The sequence below is a fragment of the Amaranthus tricolor genome, chromosome 4, assembly GCF_026212465.1.
Source record: "Amaranthus tricolor cultivar Red isolate AtriRed21 chromosome 4, ASM2621246v1, whole genome shotgun sequence".
In the NCBI taxonomy this organism is placed as follows: Eukaryota; Viridiplantae; Streptophyta; class Magnoliopsida; order Caryophyllales; family Amaranthaceae; genus Amaranthus; species Amaranthus tricolor.
This window is the reverse complement of record NC_080050.1, coordinates 12,149,603-12,157,384: the sequence shown is the minus strand read 5'-3', so window position 1 is coordinate 12,157,384 and position 7,782 is coordinate 12,149,603.

Below are 7,782 nucleotides of genomic sequence, written 5' to 3'. Positions count from 1 at the left end.
AACATGATCAAACAAAGCATGTGAAAATAGACAGACATTTTATAAAAGAGAAAGTTGAACAGCAAGCCATTAGTCTTCCCTCTATTCGATCCAAAGATAAACTGGTTGACATCCTCACAAAAGTAGTCACGGCAGAAGCATTTGAAGATACTTTGTGCAAGTTCGGCATTGGAGACCCGACTGTCTAACTTGAAGGAGAGTGTAGGAAAGGAGAATATTAGGAGAATATTTTTAATGTTATTTAGGAAAATCTCTTATTATGTAATTATTTACTTTCAATTTCAGCTTATCAGTTTCTATATAAATATAGGTTGTATCCATCACAGTAATTTAATACAAAATAAGTATTCACTAGCCAAAACTCTAATTTTAGCATTATTAATTTCTTCAGAAATAAAATAAATAAATTACAATCTAAAGAACTTCGACAATGAAAAGTTCAACTCAGCTTATGTGATTATTTCAAATTAACTTAATTTAAATAAATTAGATATAACCCTCAAATAAAAGAATAATTAGTTAGATACCCCTATCAAACGTGGTTTATTTTTTTATAAAGTTAATAATAATCATATATTTTTTTTTTGAAAAATGAGAAATTCTTCACAACACAGCTACACACAGCCCACTAAATAACCATTTCAAGTTGCGCACCTCTCCACTTGATTACATACCTGCACATAGAACTACAAATACCACTACATAGAACTACACTACCAAAAACCATCCAATTGTTGATGAAACATAAAACATCAGACTGTCAAACATAAAAGTTACGATACCTGCACCTGCTGAACCATTGTGTTGTAGATCTAAACATCGCACATCAGATCCCCAAGATCTTGACTCTAAGTTAAAACCCCATCCATATTATAATGAAGGATTCGTGAGTACTTATAGGGCATGCAGAATTGCATCTAATCCATGTAAGAAATTTTGATCATGAAATAGCCTATTCCTAAACACCTCCTTAGCCCAAAGGCTCAAACGTACCTTGATCATATACAAGGTTGTATGAAATTTAGAGTCTTGGCGTCAAATTTAATTTTATTCCTATCATACCAAATACTTCGAACCGCACAAAACAAAATAAGTTCTTAGAGCTTCGAGATTTTCTTCTTTTCATTAAAACCTTTCAAACTCATGATCACCTTTATACAATACTATTGCAACACTCTTTGTAAACCCTACCCTACCCCCCCTTCAAACGTTAGATTCCCCTATCAAACGTGGTTTTGTTTTTATAAAGTTAATAATCATATATATTTTTTATTGAAAATTGAGAAATTCTTCACAACACAGCTACACACAGCCCACCAAACAACCATTTCATGTTGCGCACTTCTCCACTTGATTACATACCTGCACATAGAACTACAAATACCACTACATAGAACTACACTACCAAAAACCATCCAATCCTTTATGAAACGTAAAACATCAGACTGTCAAACATAGAAGTTACCATACCTGCACCTGCTGAACCATTGTGTTGTAGACCTAAACATCGCACATCAGATCCCCAAGATCTTGACACTAAGTTAAAACCCCATCCATATTATAATGAAGGATTCATGAGTACTTATAGGGCATGCAGGATTGCATCTAATCCACGTAAGAAATCTTGATCAAGATATAGCCTATTCTTAAACACCTCCTTAGCCCAAAGGCTTAAATGTACCTTGATCATATACAAGGTTATATGAAAATTTAGACTGTTGGCATCAAATTTAATTTTATTCCTATCATACCAAATACTCCAAACCACACAAAACAAAATAAGTTCTTAGAGCTTCGAGATTTTCTTCTTGTCATTAAAACCTTTCAAACTCATGATCACCCTTATACAATATTATTGCAACACTCTTTGTAAACCCTCACCCCCCCCCCAATCAAACGTTAGATACCCCTATCAAACGTGGTTTATTTTTTTGTAAAGTTAATAATAATCATATATTTTTTTTTTGAAAAATGAGAAATTCTTCACAACACAGCTACACACAGCCCACCAAACAACCATTTCATGCTGCGCACCTCTCCACTTTGTTACATACCTGCACATAGAACTACAATACCACTACATAGAACTACACTACCAAAAATCATACAATCGTTTATGAAACATAAAACATCAGACTGTTAAACATAAAAGTTACTATACTTGCACCTGCTGAACCATTGTGTTGTAGACCTAAACATCGCACATCAGATCCCCAAAATCTTGACACAAAGGTAAAATGTAACAACCGTTTTTTTTAAATAATAATAATAATAATAATAATAAATAAATAAATTTCAGAATATATATATATATATATATATATATATATATATATATATATATATATATATATATATATATATATATATATATGTATATATATATATATATATATATATATATATATATATATATGTATATATATATATATATATATATATATATATATATATATATATATATATATATATATATATATATATATATATATATATATATATATATATATATATATAACTCCCCATTAACAAATAACTTCCCACTTCTCCCTCTAAATCTTATAACCAACGTCACTTACCTATTATAAATTAAACCAATCACCCTTAATTTCATTCACATTATTACTCACACTTCCTTTTTCTCCTACAAACTACTTCCTCCATCTCCCATTTGCTTAAAATTCAGTCAAGAAAACGCAAGATTTCGATATTAAAGACAGCGAATTCGTAGGCAGAGATTATTAGGAGCGTACGTTGTCTAGGATCGCGTGACAAGGTAATTCTCAATGTCCATCTAATTAGGACTATCCCGTTAGTATTATGTGCTAAGTGATAATTAATGTGTTTAATAGTATGCATGATTTTATATGACATTATTTTATATGATGTTATGTTTTATATATTCTCAAATTATATTTACTATTATTTTTGTCAAAGTTGAATTTATAATTATTATTTTGATAACGAAATTTGATACAATTTGTTTGGAAGAGAAATATTTATGATATTAATTCCTATTGCCACCAATTGATGTTAGAATGGTGATTTGGAAAATGAGATTTCAGTTGGATATTCCTGAGATATATATTTATTGTAAAAATTTATGATAATAAAATAAAATGTATAATGTATGTTTGATTGCACATTTGTGTGCTCGCGACTAAATATTAAAATATATTAAATCACGTAAAGTGTAACATGAGCGAAACGAAGCTCTTATAGCTGCCGACAGGTATTATTATTTCTGATACTTGATACGATGTTTGGTCTTCCTTCTATTTGTTGTGATCCAAGTAGAAGGGATGTGCACACTAGGGTTCCCTGAGACTACTCTGCTGGCCTTGAATTATTTGGGGTGACGACCTCTTGATGAAGTAGGTATAAGGGTAAATCCTCGGCCTACTGGCGTTCTCGTTCCCTCAAATTAAAAATTGATTATGTGTTTGTCATTATTGATTATCAAATTAATAAATTGGTTTATGTGATATTATATATATTGTTTTCTCAAATTGTAATCTATTAAACTCAGTTATATGTTATTTTCTAAAATATTTTCAATTTAATTATATTTTATTTTCTCAAATCATTTTCAAACTTAATCGTTTTACGGGGTGGAGTTGGAATTACTCAATTTCCTGATTTTGGGAGTTTTTCCCTTGTTTTTCTTGCATTCTTATGTTGCAGGTTATTGATTGCGTGGGATTCGTAGAGTGAGGATCACCTAGAAACATAGCTTTTGTTAGAGTCGTATTTCAGTTTAAATTTTACCTTAAGTTGTTTAAATTTTATATGGACATAGATTGCGTTTCAATCTTTTCTTATGTTGTAAGACCCTTTGTTGCATTTAAAGTTATTAAGTTATTTCTTAGTCGTTAAGCCTTGCATTTATTTTATTAGAAATAGATGTGGCGTTAACACTCCCATGAGTAGGTTTTGGTTCATGTTTTTCATTAAAGGTGTTTTCAAAAGTTCGACCTATTCTGAGGGTGTTACATAAAACCCCATCCATATTATAATGAAGGATTTGTGAGTACTTATAGGGCATGCAGGATTGCATGTAATCCACGTATGAAATCTTGATCATGAAATAGCCTATTCGTAAACACCTCCTTAGCCCAAAGGCTCAAACGTACCTTGATCATATACAAGGTTATATGCAAATTTAGACTCTTAGCGTCAAATTTAATTTTATTCCTATCATACCAAATACTCCAAACCACACAAAACAAAATAAGTTCTTAGAGCTTTAAGATTTTTCTTCTTGTCATTAAAACCTTTCAAACTCATGATCACCCTTATACAATACTATTGCAACACTCTTTGTAAACCCTCCCCCCATCAAACGTTAGATACCCCTATGAAACGTGGTTTTTTTTATAAAGTTAATAATAATCATATATTTTTTTAAAAAAATGAGAAATTCTCCACAACACAGCTACACAAAGCCCACAAAACAACCATTTCATGCTGCACAACTGTCCACTTGATTACATAGCTGCACATAGAACTACAAATACATTACATAGAACTACACTACCAAAAACCATCCAATCGTTGATGAAACGTAAAACATCAGACTGTTAAACATAAAAGTTACCATACCTGCACTTGCTTAACCAATATGTTGTAGATCTAAACATCGCACATCTGATCCCCAAGATCTTGACACAAAGTTAAAACCCCATCCATATTATAATTCAGGATTCGTGAGTACTTTAGGGCACACAGGATTACATCTAATCCACGTAAGAAATCTTGATCATGAAATAGCCTATTCCTAAACACCTCCTTAGCCCAAAGGCTTAAACGTACCTTGATCATATACAAGGTTATATGAAAATTTATACTCTTGGCGTCAAATTTAATTTTATTCCTATCATACCAAATACTCCAAACCACACAAAACAATATAAGTTCTTAGAGCTTCGAGATTTTCTTCTTGTCATTAAAACCTTTCAAACTCATGATCACCCTTATACAATACTATTGCAACACCCTTTATACAACCCCCCCCCCCCCCCCCCCCGCCCTAACAACCTAAGACATGCATCGAAATAGATCAAAACATATATACACTAAAATAGTATATGAACATTTGTCTCCACCTCAACATTACAGAACGGACACCGAGCCTGAGCCCGGGAAATACACCATCTAGCAAGAAGAATAATGCATGACTTCAATCTAGCATTAGTGGAAAAAAACGTATATAGTGCGTGTCATTTGTTGCGGTTTTACTTAGACGCAGCATTAAATAGCAAAGAGAAAAAGCAAAAATAAATATATAATACAAATGCTGCGCTTCTCCTGATGCCCGCAGCATATAAGTACTTATATGCTGCAGTTTTATTAAGGCCGCAGGATATAAGTGCTTATATGCTACGGGCTTAATAAAACCGCAGCATATAAGTGCTTATATGCTACGGGCTTAATAAAATCGCAGCATATAAATGCTTATATGCTGCGGTTTTTGCCAGCCCCCAGCAAATAGTCAGTCCAAAAAATGTAAAACCCGCGTTTCAATGTTCAATTGATTAAAACCCTCAAATAATTGTACTTGTATTCCTTAAACCCACGACGACGACTGCTTTCTTCTTCAAGCTCTTGAATTTCAGAAAATTTCTTCAAAAAGCAACGAAAAATCTCTTCAAGGTCTTCAAGTTCTTCAAATCATACGACTCTACTGCGTTTTCTCTTCATTTCGTTCATCATCTTCCAAACCCCACGAATCTGTTTAAGTTTTTCAAGTTCTTGTGTTGTTGAAATTTGTTGCTTCAATAACCACCCATTCCACGAATTTCCTTCTCCATCTTTATTTAAGTTCTTCAACCCACCATTGTTGCTTTTCCTTCAAAAGCCACGAAATTAGGGCTAGTCTTGTTCTTTTTCAAGGTATAAATTTTAGATCTTTGTTTAAGTTCTTCAAGAATAGCTTCATTGTGTTTTAATAAGGATTTAGTCTTTTTCTATACTAATTTTATTTTGTTATTCATTGTAATCTTATTGTAGAAACAAAATTATCATATCTCATTACCAAGGTATGTATTTTATATTTGAATGTGAATAATTTACTTATGTATGTACTTGAATAATGTGAATAATTTTAATTAATTAGGCTTTTTAAGGTAGATTGAATGTGAATAATTTACTTATGTATATATGTAGTTGTATATTTGAATGTGAATAATTTACTTATGTATGTAGTTGTATATTATTAGTTTCTTATTATTTTGATTTATGTGTATTTAATTAAAGAAAATGGCTTATTTTTATGTTTTGTCATTAAAATATGTATTTGGTTATATAGGGTTAATTTGGGTTAATTATACATGTTAAAAGTTGTGTATTAATTTTTTTTTGAATTAATGAATCACACTAATTAGGATGACAAAAGATCGTTCTTGGATGTATAGAAGCATTGAATCGTCAGAATTTATTGATGGCGTATTAGAATTTTGTAGTATTGCGGTTGAACATCAAGTTAGAACGGGGGGAGTTGGTTTTTATTGCCCATGTGTCACTTGTAGCAATGTATCAAAGGTAGATAGTGTTGATATCCTTAGGGAGCACATACTTCGACGTGGTTTTAGGCCTCAATATCATGTTTGGGTTTGGCATGGTGAGGAGGGAGTTTACAAAGAGAAAAGTGTTGTTGAGGACGTCAATAATGTGGCTGATGTCAATAAGGATGTAGTAGATCATGTTGATGGGTATGAGACAGATGAAGAGAATGTCGACGAGGATATGGATCGTGTTGATGAGATGATGGAGGGATTCGAGGATGAGTTAGAAAACCGTCCTCGTGTTTTTGACTTGTTGACAGAGGCTTCTCAAAAGCCTTTGTACCCTGGATGTACAAAGTTCACCAAATTAACAGTAGTGTTGAAAATTTTCAACATTAAGTCAAAGTTCAATTGGAGTGACGCTAGTTTCACAATGTTATTAGAAGCGTTAGGTGAGATGCTTTCTGAGGGAAATGTACTTCCAAGGTTGACATATTATGCCAAAAAGCTCATGTGTCCTTTCGGCTTAGAGTACCAAAAGATTCATGCGTGTCTGAATGATTGTGTATTGTATCGGAATGAAAACGAGAACTTAGAAGAGTGTCCTAGGTGTGAGTTATCGCCCTACAAGCGTAAAGGGGCTCGGGATGCTAAAGGGCCCCCGGCTAAGGTATTGTGGTATTTTCCAATAATACCTAGATTCAAGCGCTTGTTTTCTATAAAGAAAGATGCGTTAAATTTGAGGTGGCATGCAGATAGGGTGAAGAGAGGTCACTTGCTCACACATCCATCTGATTCTCCGGAGTGGAAGAGTATTGATAGGTTGCATAAGACTTTTGGGGACGAGGTTCGTAATTTAAGGCTCGGACTGTGTACGGATGGAATGAACCAATTCGGCAATCTTAGTTCTCAACATAGTACTTAGCCGGTACTGTTAGTGATCTATAATTTGCCACCTTGGTTGTGTATGAAGCGTAAGTACATTGTGCTTTCACTTCTTATCTCGGTTCTTAAACAACCTGACAATGACACAGATGTATATCTTGCATCTCTCGTTGAGGATTTGAGAAAGATGTAGGATGAAGGCGTTCCTGTGTTTGATGCATATGCTAATGAGGAGTTCACCTTGCGTGCAATGCTTTTATGCACCGTTAATAATTTTCCGACATATGGCAACTTATCGGGGTTTGAGAACAAAGGGAAGAAAGCATGCCCAATATGTATCGATAACATGGAATCCACATGGATTCCTAATTGCAAACACGTATTCATGCACCAT